This window comes from Mauremys mutica, chromosome 1, assembly GCF_020497125.1.
Source record: "Mauremys mutica isolate MM-2020 ecotype Southern chromosome 1, ASM2049712v1, whole genome shotgun sequence".
Lineage (NCBI taxonomy): Eukaryota > Metazoa > Chordata > Testudines > Geoemydidae > Mauremys > Mauremys mutica.
In genome coordinates this window covers 179,139,181-179,153,368 of record NC_059072.1, presented here as the reverse complement: position 1 = coordinate 179,153,368, position 14,188 = coordinate 179,139,181, and the positions used below count along the sequence as shown (strand labels likewise).

Here is a 14,188-nt window from a genome sequence, read left to right as displayed (position 1 = left end):
TGGCTAACAGCAGGTAACATTTCTGTTCAGCCACAGGCAAACAGCCCAGCAGGAATGGGCACCTCTGAATGTCTCCTTAATAAAAATCACCCTATTTCAACCAGGTGACCAGGAATTATATCACTCTCCTGAGGATAACACAGAGAGATAAAAAACAGATGATGTCTGAATGCCAGCAAACACCAGGACCATATGCTGCCATGCTTTGTTATGCAGGGATTCCAAACTACGTGCTACTGGCCTGGTGTGGTAAAGTGTCCTACCATGGAGGATGGAATAAAGTTGCCCTCCCCAGAAGGCAAAGGCTTTTGGAGTATCTCCAGGAGAGCTTTATGGAGATGTCCCTGGAGAATTTCCACTCCATCCCCAGACACGTTAGCAGACTTTTCCAGTAGCTGTACTGGCCGTGAATGCCAGGGCAAATTAAACACGCTTGCTTTTAAACCATGTATAATATTTACAAAAAGGTACACTCACCAGAGGTCCCTTCTCCACCTGGCGGGTCTGGGAGGCAGCCTTGGGTTTACTGACTCCAAGTCCAGGGTGAGAAACAGTTCCTGCCTGTTGGGGAAAATGGTTTCTCCGCTTCCTTGCTGTGAGCTATCTTCCTCATCCCCAAAACCCGCATCCCTGTTGCGTGCTACTCCATTCACGGAGTCAAAGCACAGGGGTAGGGTAGTGGTGGCTGCACCACCTAGAATGGCATGCAACTCATCATAGAAGTGGCATGTCTGGGGCTCTTACCAAAGCAGCCATTTGCCTGTTTTTTTGGTAGACTTGCCTCAGCTCCTTAAGTTTCACGTGGCACTGCTGTGGGTCCCTGTTATAGCCTCTATCCTTCATGCCCTTGGAGACTTTTTCAAATGTTTGGGCATTTCATCTTTTTGAACGGAGTTCCGATAGCACAGATTCATCTCCCCATACAGCGATCAGATCCAGTACCTCCCATTCGGTCCATGCTAGGGCTCTTTTGCGATTCTGGGACTCCATCATGGTCACTTCTGCTGATAAGATCTGCACTCACCTGCAGATCGCCACGCTGGCCAAACAGGAAATGAAATTCAAAAGTTTGCAGGCCTTTTCCTGTCTACCTGGCCAGTGCATCGGAGCTGAGAGCATGTCACAATGGAGCACTCTGGGATAGCTCCCAGAGGCAAATACTGTCGAATTGCAATCACACTACCCCAATTTTAACCCAGCAAGGTTGATTTCAGCGCTAATCCCTTTGTCGGGGGAGGAGTACCGAAATCGATTTTAACAGCCCTTTCAGTCGAAAATAACAGCTTCGTCGTGTGCACGGGTGCAGGGTTATATCGATCTAATACTGCTAAATTCAACCTAAACTTGTAGTGTAGACCAGGGCCCAGGCTGTGCCTGGTCTCATATAGTCTGACTCAATCCCCAGTCTGGACTCCTCTGATTGCAGGATATTACCTTTCACCTTACCCTAAGACAAGAGTCATTCACCTGGGATGTGGGAGAGTCGCATTCAAGCCCTAGGTCTATTTGATTCAGGTCAGGTGACAGTGCTCTCCACTGACTAGCTCCTTTCCCTCCTGCTCAGCCAGAGTAGAGGGAAGGTACCAAGTAATAAGAAACCAGGCTCATTACAATGCAGATATCACCTATTCTATGCACAGGGGCAGTCTCAGAAACCATAAGCTGGACACAGAGGAGGGTTTCTCTACAAAGGGAAATTGAAAAGAAATTCTGCAGCGTTTTGGGGCAAATTGCTTTTAGTTGTCTCTTGTCTTGTCTTTAGATTGTAAGATCTTGAGGCAGGAACAGTCTTTCTTGTGTTGAGTACGGTATCTACTGAAATGGGGCTCGTAATCCCTGGTTGGGACATTTAAATGCTACTGCAGTACAAATAAAGTAATCTATAGTCACATCAGATACCATTGCATAAAAACTGTTGGCAAATGCCTTTTTAAAAAAAAAGCAACTATTGTTTTTTCTTCCTCTTCATGTCTTAAAACTGTTGCTTTATTGCTGTCACCTGCTGTCATTGCAGTGATGTATTTTCAGGATGTGTGAAATGATCCCTACTATATGCTGTGCACAGTATGAATAGTTGTGTTATGGGTATTTCTTATATATATATATATATATATATATATATATACACACACACACACACACACACACAAAATAGGATTTTGCCGAAGACTGAATGTCAAACTATTAAATTTGTCTCTTCTAGTGTGTTATGGAATTTAAGCTTCAGTTAATGGGTTTGGAAGGATGTTAAGAGAAGTACTCCGGAGACCAAGACCGAATACTTTAAAACCAACAGGTGACAATATGAACTGTAGAGTGTTTGCCACATAAAATATTCCAGTGAAAGCTTAATAAAAATATTTTAATGACATTAGAAGATAAATGCTTAGTGTTTGCATCTTCTTACAGAAGAGATCCATTAAAAGAACAGAAACACTTGTGCAACAAATGCATAGCTTAGAAATATAAAAATCCAGGTGCTATAAAGTTATCATGAGCTAGGCTCCAGTGTGGGAGCTCAGCTGTGTGTGGCCAACTACAGAAAGGCCAGTGAATAGCTACTCTGTTCCAAAGCAGCATAACCAAGAATGCAAGAATACTCAGAGCAGCTGTAGCTGCCCCTCCCAGGCTTTAATATTCTAGACCGTAAGAATTATGGCCATACTGGGTCAGACCAATGGTCCATGTAGCCAGTATCCTGTCTTCTGACAGTGGCCAATGCCAGGTGCTTCAAAGGGGATGAACAGAACAGGTAATCATTGAGTGATCCATCCCATCATCCACTCCCAGCTTCTGGCAATCAGAAGGTAGGGACAACCAGAGAATGGGGTGCATCCCTGACCATCTTGGCTAATAGCCATCGATGGACCTCTCCTCCATGAAGTTATATAGTTCTTTTTTGAACAACAGGGAGGACACAGAGGCATTTAGTAGAGGGCTAACCAATGGATAAGTCAGCAACATAAGAAGACTATACTATAGGGAGCCTGTGGGGATGCAAATAGTTTAAGGTCCACGAGAACTGACCCACTTGGTTTGTGGACTTCTGTCTTCCATGAGAACCCATGGGCAAAGGTGACATATTGGGGGCCATGTGGGATCATGTGCCCCTCTGCCCAGTTTTGCTGCTTGGCTTGTACTGAGCATGCTCAGTAACACTGCTGAAGCCAGCTGCCTTTACTCTGTCCCCCTCCCCCTCTCGCAATCAGCAGGTATGGGTCATCTCTGCCCATGGGTCGCACCTAGTAGCAATTCTGCTGTGCCACCAACCATGCCTCCATTAGGGGAGGATGCTGCAGAGCAGAAGTGACTCAGTAACCCTGGCTCTCAAGGGCAAGTTCTCCCCTTCTCTCTCTTTCTGTGGACAAATGGAAGAATACATCCTTAAAGATAAAGGAGAGGAACTGTGTGTTGTGCGACTTGAGCGAAAAAGGCCCCAAAGAAGAGCCATAGTTTGAGGCAATGGGGGAGGCAGAAGGGGATAGGGAACAACATGATCAAAAATAGATACCCAGCCAAGTAAAGTAATTATATATTGCTCTATAAACTCCATCAGAATTCATTTTGTATCGTGAATTGCTTCTGCCTCATGTTTAGGAATACCTGATCATCAAGCATTACTGCCAATAAATATACTGTATTGTGGTAGGAGACACTGGGCTGAAATAATTAGATTCTGGTACAGGTGCAAAAAGACGACAACATTAATTGTGCAACATTTCAGATAAAGATGACAGAAATCAATTACAATAAGTAGCTGTTTTCGCATGCTATAGTGCAAATAAATCAACACATTGTACTTTGATCAATTAAGATGAAAGCATGATACTTTAATTATTCGAGTTGAATTTTATCCATTGAAATGAAAGGTGGGTAAGGAATTGACTGACTGAAGTGTGGTTTTTTTTTTGTTGTCTCAATACTAATACTCCTACTCCATGAATAGTCATGAGGTACTATTCCTTGGTTCTCAACCTAAAAGGTATGAATGAGTATCAGAGGTTCATGACTACTGTTAGCATATAAACCTAAGGTTTCAAGTATCCCTCATGGTTATGCTAAAATAATTGTTAATATAAGCAAAACTATCATGAAGCTTGCAAAAGTTATGCTAAGAAAGAATAGAAATCACTAACAATTTAACTTTTGAGTAAAAATAAAGAATCACAGAACCATAGGGTTAGAATCTCCCATTGGTCTGACCCAGTATGACCATTCTTATGTTCTTAAGTGGTCTACAAAAGACCTATATAGATTGTATACCAGCTTGGACCAGTGTGGGCTGCGGGTGCTGAAATCCCAACTGGTAAATACCATCTTTCTGTCTGTGCTGATAAATCCTGGATGTAAAATTTTGATTAAGAACATAAGAATGGCCATATTGGGTCAGAACAATGGTCCCTCTAGCCCAGTGGCCAATGCCAGGTTCTTCAGAGGGAATGAAGAAAACAGGGCAATTAGCAAGTGATCCATCCCCTATTGTCCGGTCCCCGCTTCTGGCAATCAGAGGTTTAGGGACACTCAGAGCATGGGGTTGCATTTCTGAGCACTTAGTCAATAGCCATTGTTGAACAGATCCTCCATGAACTTATTTAATTTTTTTCACCTAGTTATACTTTTGGTGATCACAACATCTGCTGGCAAGGAGTTTCTCAGGTTGAATGTGCTTTGTGTGGAAAAAAGTACTTCCTTATGTTTGTTCAAATCTATGCCTATTAATTTGGTTGGGGACCCCTGTTCTTGTGTTATGTGAAGTGGTAAATAACATGGTCATTCACGATTTTATAGATCTCTTTTTTTAAGCTCATGCGTCTCAGTCTTTTCAATCTCTCCTCCTATAGAAGTTGTTCCATACCTCTAATTTTTTTTAAGCCCTTTTCTGTATTTTTTCAAATTCTAATTTTTTTTTGAGATGCAACTAGAACAGCATGCAGTATTGAAGGTGGTGTGTGCACGTGCATGCCTCCTGATTTATATACTGTCATTATGATGTTTCTGTCTTGCAATCTATCCCTTTCCTAATGGTTTCTAACATTGTTAGCTGTTTTGATTGCTGCTGCACATTGAGCAGATGTTTTCAGATAGCTACCCATGAGGACTTCAAGATCTGAGTAATAATAGCTAATTTAGATCCCATCGTTTTGTATGTATAGTTGGGATGTTTTCCAAAGTGCATTACTTTGCACTTGACAATTTCCTGTAACATTTCATTGTCCAAGCACCCAGTTTAGTGAGATCCCTTCGTAGCTCTTTGCAGTTAAGTTAAAAAAAAAAAGTAACTATCTGCAAACTTTGCCACTTCACAGTTTACCATCTTTGAGATCATTCAAGAATGTGTGGAACAGTACTGGTCCCAGTAGGATCCCCCAAGGATCTCTACTATTTACTTCCCTCCATTCCCAAAACTGACCATTTTATTCGTACCCATTGTTTCCTGTCCTTTAATCAGTTACTGATCCATAAGATGACCTTTCCTCTTATCCCATGGCAGCTTACTTTGCTTAAGAGCCTTCAGTGAGGGACCTTGTCAAAGGTTTTCCTAAAGTCCAGATATACTCTACCCATCGGATCACCCTTGTCCATGTTTGTTGACCCCCCAAAAAAATTTGAATAGATGGGGAGAGGGAGAAGAGTCAACACGGCTTTCGCAAAGGGAAATCATGCGTCCCCAAACAAATCATGCAGAGTGTCCTGTGGCACCTTATAGACTAACAGAAATTTTGGAGCATGAGCTTTCGTGGGTGAATACCCACTTTGAAGTGGGTATCCACCCATGAAAGCTCATGCTCCAAAACTTCTGTTAGTCTATAAGGTGCCACAGGACTCTTTGCTGCTTTTACAGATCCAGACTAACATGGCTACCCCTCTGATACCAAACAAATCATGTTAATCTACATGTCTGATCATTCCGTTCTTTAATTTTAACCAGTTTGCCTGGTACTGACATTAGGTTTACCAGCCTGTGATTCAGTGGTAGGATACAGCCCCTAACCCATTTAGCATATGAATATAGGAGCTATGGACTGTACCCTACCACTGAACCATAAGTAGGAAGTTCCTGGTCCTATGTTACATCACACATTTACTGGTTTAATTCAGTCTTGTTTGTTACCCAGTGAACACAAGTGGTGAGAATATCATAGGCCCCCTTGGCTCACCTGTTTTTCTCTGATGAAGACTTATGCAGAATATATATATTTTTTTACAAGTATAGGTGCATGCCCAGTGCTGCTCAGTGAGGTGTTCATTATGATGTTCCTCTCTACTGCCCCTTTCCTAGGTCTGCAGAGTCCATGCATCAGCTGTAGTTTTCCAGCCTGACCAAATTATGTTTTACTATCCAGCTTGTTTAGATTAGATCTTAACAAAAGACTAGCCCTGATATTTGGATAAAATGCTTTCTGTTAAAGTTTAGTGGTATTGAAACGCAGGAGCACATCAGATCCTTTATTTATTTTCTTGCATTGAATATACCAGTAGACATATAGGTTGATATAGTTCCTAAGACAGACATTTTCAAAACTATTTAAGCATACACTTATAAACAGTCCTTTCAAAAACATAATGCAGCTACTCGATACAATCCTAATCATGTGCTATAGATGTGTTGTGCAGAATCTCACTCTTTAGGCAACTGTCCTAAAATCAAACGAGGTTTTCCTACAACCACCATTTGCTCCTTGAGCCAGCAATTTGTCACTTTAAAGGAATGTGAAAAAGTTAGTATGGACTCGATTAAGCTTTGAATGTCTTTTTTAACTGGTCCATTACTCTATGGCCCCTGAATGTTTTAGGAGTGACTTGCAAAATCCTTATTTTTTGTTAGCAATAGAGACAATTTTGTTGCTGCTGGAAAGGAGATCTAGAGTCTGGCATGATGCCGACAGGCAGCATTGTTAATGTGCAATTCTGCCAATCAGGGCTGTCCTTAGGCATACGCAGCAGCGTAGGGCGCCTGACAATTTGGGGCACCACTGGGGCAGCAAGTAAGAGCAGGTCAGCTCCTGCACACCCAGCGTGCACTGCAGTCTCCTTAGGCAGGGGCCCTATTCACAGAGCCAAATGCGCTGGTGCGGCGCATTCTGCGTGAGGGAGAGGGTACAGGGGTCTCTGCGGGAAACTGTGATTTTCCACCACCGTGAGGCGGGTTGGGTGGCTCAGTATCTTTTGGTGCCTCATCCCTCTCCCTCTCCCCCACCCCCAACGGCTGTGAGCCTGGACTGCCACAGCGTCTGCGGCATGAAGTTTGGTGTGTGTCAGTAATGGGGGAGGGTCTTCTGGGGGGTCCATGGACTATGCCCCAAGTCGGGCATAGGGGCACCAGTTTAATAATACTGCGTAGGGCCCCATAAATCCTAAGCATGGCCCTGCTGTCAATGCATCTCAAGGAATTGGAAGAGGAACAGAAGGCATTTATGAAGTTAGGATTCTCTGGATTCATAAAACCCAGCCCCTGCAGTTAAACTATAAATAATTCTTCTCATAATACCAGAGTCAGAAATCTCAAGTGGGCCATTTGGTAAAGGATAAAGATTTCTAAACTAATTAACAGATCCTGCATCTCAACAGGTCACTATGACCTACTGGGTAAACCTGGGATTTTAAGGATGCAAGTTTAAATCAATTTCTGACATATAATAAGGAGCTCCAGAAACTGGGAAAAGTCATTCTATGATGAACCTGTCTGATAAAATGGCATCATGCAAGAAACTAAAAATTTAAACATTGTGTTTAGATATACTGTACTACAAAGAAACACAACAGTAACTATTTATTCTTAAGTACTTGTGTGACAGTATTAACTCAAGTGTCACGTTAAGTACTTCCTAACATACAGTGGGATTATTCCCGCCCCCCTCCCCCATCCACACTTCCTCCTACCCCATCCCCAGATTATTTTTTTTAAATTCACCACTTAGTCTGGATTAATAAATTTAAGTAAAATATTTAATTTTTTTTCTACTTCACATTTCCTGAAAGTACCAGCTCAAGGCCTGAACTAACGTTTTAACATATACTGAAGGTGAAAACCTCAATACAAGTTCCTTTGTAAATCTGTTGACCAAAACTCCTCAAAAACTGCACCCTCTACCAACTTCATTTCAGCCCACACCACACAGAGACATTCAAGAAAAATAAGCAAGCATGGCAACTTCCTTAGATAGCTTGGACATTATATATAGCATTATTGCTTTTCACAGGATGGTATCAATGCAGAAGGTCTTACTAATTCTGTTCATCTGGCAACACCTGGCTCTTGAAAAAAATGCTAGGTATCACATTTAGTGCATTATTTTTAGAAGCTGAACGTATTCACCATTGGGAACTATTCTGTCAGTCTTACTTAACAAAAATGTTTTGTCATAGCTACTGGCTGCAAGTTATTTTGTTTCCTTGTGCGTGGGTATGTTACATCATATTTCTATTTTGTAGTGCCTAAGAACCTCAGCCAAAGGAGCAGCATCTTATTGTGCTAGGCACTTTGCAGACAAGACAATAGACCTTGTATCAGAGAGCTAGTGTACCAAAACATGACAATCTACTGCAAGAAAGAAATATCTGTGAGCTAGTTTCATATAGCTATAATATCTTTAGTGTTTATCTATTCCATAAGGATTAATTATATAAACTAAATACCGTTGTGCTTTCTGAGACAACAATGCTGACATAGAAGATTCAGCAGCATTATTAAAATGAAAGCATGCTCTCTAGCCAGTTGGTTTCAAAGGGCTGAACCTATCTGGTTCATGTTTTGATTTTGGGATGCAAAAGTCATACTTCCACATTTTGTTTATTAATTATAAATATATTTAACACACACCCCTACCTTTCACTTTATTTGAAAATAACCACAGGATTCCACCCACCAACCAGAACTCCAGAGGGTACCAGGCAAAGCAGTATACCTAGTACAATATTGGCATGCTACAGCCACAAATGATTTTAGTAAACTAGTAAAACACCTTCGTCCCACCCCCAATCTAATATACTACAGATACCAGCATGTTGCAGCACCTTCTATAAGCAGCACTGAAGTGAGTCAATACAAAAAAAAATGCTTTCCTATAATCCCATCCACGGTGAGACGACATCCCTCCAACCTCCATGATGAGGGAGAGCAACTGGAGCCACATTGACCTAAGGGGGCAGGAAAGATGTTGGCAGTTCCTGCCCCTTTTCCTCAGCTCTAGAAACCTTCCAGCCCCCTCACTTCTACCAGAGAGTGTGCAGGGCTGGAGACAGTCTAGACTAGCTTTAGATACTTGTACTGAGCCGGAATTTAGGTCAAGAGTGGGCAGAGGAATGATGCACCATGTGCTTTCCATGGCAGAGCACATTGACTGGGGCATCTGTGCAAAAAGGAAAAATCAGACGGGAGGAACAGGGCGAAGAAAGACAATTGTACCTAATATCTCAGGCATTTTATTTGTCAGCTGTTCAGTTGTAATCTCTTTGGGGCATGTTATTTAACATCAGTGAAACCCTCAGGCTTCACCTCATCCTGCACAGAACACTACATAAGGAGTCAGAAAGCCACCTGCTGGCTGTGTAAGGGAAGAACAAACATTTCTGCTCATGCAGCTGGCATATAAGGATAGCCCAACCACTGGGCTACCCAAGTGTGAGTTCTGATAGAGCCCTGTTGCTTTGGCCAATGGTATTTAACCTGGTTACAAAAGCCAGTGCCACTGGCCAGCCACAGTTTGAGAGAGGAGCGAGTTATTTTCACAGCCTCCACAAACACCCCAGTAAGAGCATCAGGGCAAGTTACAGCAGAGGCAAATTTTTCACAATGCTATCCTCTAAGTGAGAGCTGATAGGATATTGTAGGTGTTCATAAAAGATGTGTGATCATAATAAAAAGCTTTCAGACAGTTTAATGTGTTAGATTTATGTTAAAAGGGTCTTCAGTGAATTGCATTAGCAACTTAGTTTCTTGCAATGTAAGCTGACACCTTTATACACCAGCATTACTAAGCCTCAACATTTTAATATGTAGAAAGAGATAGGATGGATAAACAAAGGAGCATAGACAAACAGCAGTAACTACCAGAGTTTGCTTTTCTCTATCACTGAAATAAACATTCCATCCCATTTTGCCAGCACCCTGGAGCATATCCTCTCCACATCTCACACATGCACATGGTGCATATACCGCACAGTATCAGAAAGTTGCATTGCTAAGGATATTCATTCATAACCCATTAAGATTCACCAGCTAAAAAAAAAAGTTAACTTTTAAAATATTTGATTTGACAGAAGCAAAAACTACTCAATGTAAAATTTGGACCAATTTCAATTGCTCTATTGCACTTAATATCTGTTGATGCACAATTAAAAAGAGCTTTGGTCCATCAATACTACAGTATAGTATTTGGAGATTAAAACAGTGGAGAATTTTATCCTGACATCAAATGCTGTCAGGATCTTACAGTTGTCAATATTATGAGCAACAAAATGAGACATTTCAGTGATAATGCAAGTCTCTTTTCCTAAGATTAACTCATCCCTACACACACTTTATAATATATAAACAAAAGCAAAACAAAACCTTTTTCATAGATTTTTTTTTAAATGTTTAAAGATTTTCCTCTGCTCCTTGAAATTACATTGATCATACTTAGGAGCAACTTGCAAAAGTTTTGTTTTGTTCTATTTATATAGTTAATGCTATATAGCTCCTAGTCTTTAAAAGCTGTAGCCTTTATGATATTGATAGATTGGTGTTACGAATGATATTAGACCACAGTAACCTGTATCAGTGGCTAAAGTATCAGAAATAGCAGGGTTAGAATCACTATGAGGACTATCACTAGGTTTGAAGACTCCAGGAGCACACAAGGAACAACATCAATGACCGCAACAGCATTCACAAGTTATCAATCATCCCTTTATTACATGCCTTATTATGCAGATTATATCTGTGGCACTGATTGATTTCTCTCCATCTTAACTGATGTATCAAAGTGTCCAGCATTTAGGTTTTCATACTCACATGAGTGAGTAAGGGTACCATAGAGATGGGTGGATCTTCCAACAGATGGCCATCTGTGGAGGTTCTCCTGATGGGTTCTTCCTCCCTTATTTATGCTAGGGAAACCCCTTTTATCCTGTGTTACATTCACACCCATAACCTTTATGCATATGCTTGAGGGTTCCAACCCCTTTTTCCTTATCTGGACTACCATACCCCATACATGTTCAGGTTCATTTTCATTGGCTACCCTCTTAGTTTCCCCCCTTACTACTTTCGTTAACATTCATATCAACAAGCCCCCATGGTAACTTGCAGGGGTGGCTCTAGGCACCAGCAAAGCAAGCACATTCTTGGGGCAGCCCATTTGCAGGGGTGGCAGGGATCCTGGGAGCTGAGAACCAACAGGGGGCCCTGGGAGCTGTAGTTCCTCGGTTAGCTCCCTGCCTATAGAGCCAGCCCTGGAGCAGGGAAAAACTACATTTCCCAGCATTCCCTTGGCCACTACAACTGGAAAGGAAGAGGGGGGGAGACCTCATGCTGCAGCCTGCTGTGAGTGGAGAGTTGCACCGTGAAGGGTAGGGAACCATATTTTAACATTCAAAAAACAGGACACTCCACAGGGAGGGAGGGTAGCCCCAGCCTGCCACCATCCACTCCCTCCGACTGCCCCCCACAGAAATCCCAACCCATCCAACTCCCCCCCCCCCTGATCACCCCCTCCCGGGCTCCGCACAGCGCCAGACATGCTGCTGCATACACACTGCCATGCTCCCCCGTGGAGCCCACCCCCCCCCCACACACAGCACCTGCCTTCCAGATTTGAACACCTCAAAATTCAGGAGTGCTCAAGCTCAGTTTGGGCAGCTGTTACTTCATTTCTCCCAAATCAAATGTACTGATCCACTGTAACTTGCTGTAGAAAAAGTAGGATAAAATAGAGCAAGAAATGCTTCCCAGTGGTTATTAGGACTGGAATTGCTATTTTCAACAACCATTGCCTTTTTTTTTGGTTTGTTTAAAAGGAAGAGAGTGATATTGCATTGGCAAATTCCCCATAGAAAGAAAGAAAGAAAGAGTGGAACAAAAGAATAATAAAGGCACCTCAACTTTTCCTCATTTATGTAGGACAGTCTTATAATATGCACCCAGATATCCTCCAATCACACAAGCTGAAAATTGTTCCACTTTACTGCAGTTCTGTAACCATATGGGAACCAATCCTGTCTGTGTTCTGTGCACATCTAAAATTCCTGCTGAATGACCTGCCCTGGGAGCAGAGTTACCAGTGACCCAGGGCTGCGGCGGAAGGAGGGTGCAGATGGGTGGCAGAGGGGAGAGCCCAGGGCTGGGGTGGCAGGAGGTGTGTGTGGGGGGCAATGGTGGGGGGGAAGGGGGAGCCCAGAGCTGGAGCGGTAGGGGGTGTGTGTCGGGGGGGGGGGGGAAGCCCAGAGCTGGGGCAGCAGCAGGTTGCAGCGAGGAGCCCAGGGCTGGGACAGGGGGCAGCCAAAAATTTTTTTGCTTGGGGCGCCCAAAAACCTAGAGCCGGCCCTGGTAACTTGTTGTCATTGTAACATCACAGGAAAGTCTGCAGTCAGGCATCTTGCAGCAGGGACAGACATATTAGGGTACACTTTCCCAAACATAACCCATTAACACATATTTACTGATATAGGGTTAACCCTAGTTAAACTAGTCATGTCAACTTCTTTCAGACCTAAGGCCTGCTAAGGTTAAGCTGAAATTTGACAGGCCTCAGGCTGGTGGACCTTGCTTTAGATCCTTATCTTACTTATATACCTTACACACTTAACAATATATACTTATCAACCCTTTACCCCTTGTAACAAAGTTCCTCCTCTACCTTGGTGGGTCCTGCGCTTATTGGCAGATTTGCTCACCTCAGTGATCTTCCCCTCTGGTGGAATCCACAGTCTGGGTCAACTCCTCCTGTGTCTGATCAGGAGTTGGGAGGTTTGTGGGGAGCCTGGGCCCGCCCTCTACTCCGGGTTCCAGCCCAGGGCCCTGTGGATTGCAGCTTTCTATAGTGCCTCCTGTAACAGCTGCATGACAGCTACAACTCCCTGGGCTACTTCCCCATGGCCTCCTCCAAACACCTTCTTTATCCTCACCACAGGACCTTCCTCCTGGTGTCTGATAATGCTTGTACTCCTTAGTCCTCCAGCAGCATTCCCATTCCCTCTCAGCTCCTTGCACCTCTTACTCCCAGCACCTCACACACACACACCACAAACTGAAGTGAGCTCCTTTTTAAACCCAGGTGCCCTGATTAGCCTGCCTTGATTGGCTGCAGGTGTTCTAATCAACCTGTCTGCCTTAATTGGTTCTAGCAGGTTCCTGATTACTCTAGTGCAGCCCCTGCTCTGGTCACTCAGGGAACAGAAAACTACTCACCCAGTGACCAGTATATGTGCCCTCTACCAGACTCTTGTACCCCACTGGTCTGGGTCTGTCACACCCTATAATACTATTGCCTACTTATTTCTACACTAATGACTACAACTTAAATCTATTCATCACACATTAATTGTGTATGGGTTAATCACAACAACAGATCATTAAATTATATATGATTATAGATTAAAAAAAAAAGCTTTGTAGCTAAAGAGCAGTGGAGAGCTCTCCTTAATTCCCTAATTTGGGAACCTTCAGATAACTGGGATTGTTGGACAAATAAGGGACTTGGTTTGGTTGAAAGAAAATGATAAAATGCATTCAGTTCTACCCCCAGTCCAGGGGACTCACTATGCTCCTATTAAGTCAGTCGCAAAGTCCAGATGGCTTCGATGGCTGCAGGAGCAGTCCTTCAGCAGGCTTGCAATCCAATGCATCTGCAAATAAGTTCTGGAGTGCAGCTACTATACAATCAGACTAAACAATGGTTCAAATATGGGGCCATATATCCAGTAAGAAGTTTCTCTCTGATGGTGTATGTAGTCACCAGAATGCCAAGACATGGAATGTGGGGTTACACAACAGCCCTTTTATTATTATTATTTAATATCACAAGGTTCTATATTTATATTTCCATAAAAACCTATATATCATGCTCATCACCATAGAAATCTGACCTACATCTAAGCCCTACATGTAATATTGCTCCCTATCCCCCACTCTCATCATGATTGCCTCCATCAATCCTCCCCATACCACTGTCCAGCAGTCCCACTGAAATCAAGGCCTATTATGAAG

The 14,188-nt window shown here is 42.9% G+C and overlaps 1 protein-coding gene and 1 long non-coding RNA gene across 7 annotated transcripts in view; one reads left to right on the top strand and one right to left on the bottom strand.

The window, feature by feature from the left end:
• POU1F1 (POU class 1 homeobox 1) overlaps positions 1 to 14,188 on the bottom strand; it is a 301,956-nt gene that overhangs the window by 257,747 nt on the left and 30,021 nt on the right. The window lies entirely within an intron of this gene.
• LOC123345619 overlaps positions 1 to 14,188 on the top strand; it is a 49,631-nt gene that overhangs the window by 11,479 nt on the left and 23,964 nt on the right. The window contains exon 3 of one of the 3 annotated variants that reach the window (XR_006572930.1): positions 2,204 to 2,328. The exons of the other annotated variants lie outside the window; for them this stretch is intronic. This is a non-coding gene — a long non-coding RNA (uncharacterized LOC123345619). Of the gene's footprint in view, positions 1 to 2,203; positions 2,329 to 14,188 lie in introns of those variants that run through there. 3 annotated transcript variants of the gene reach the window in all.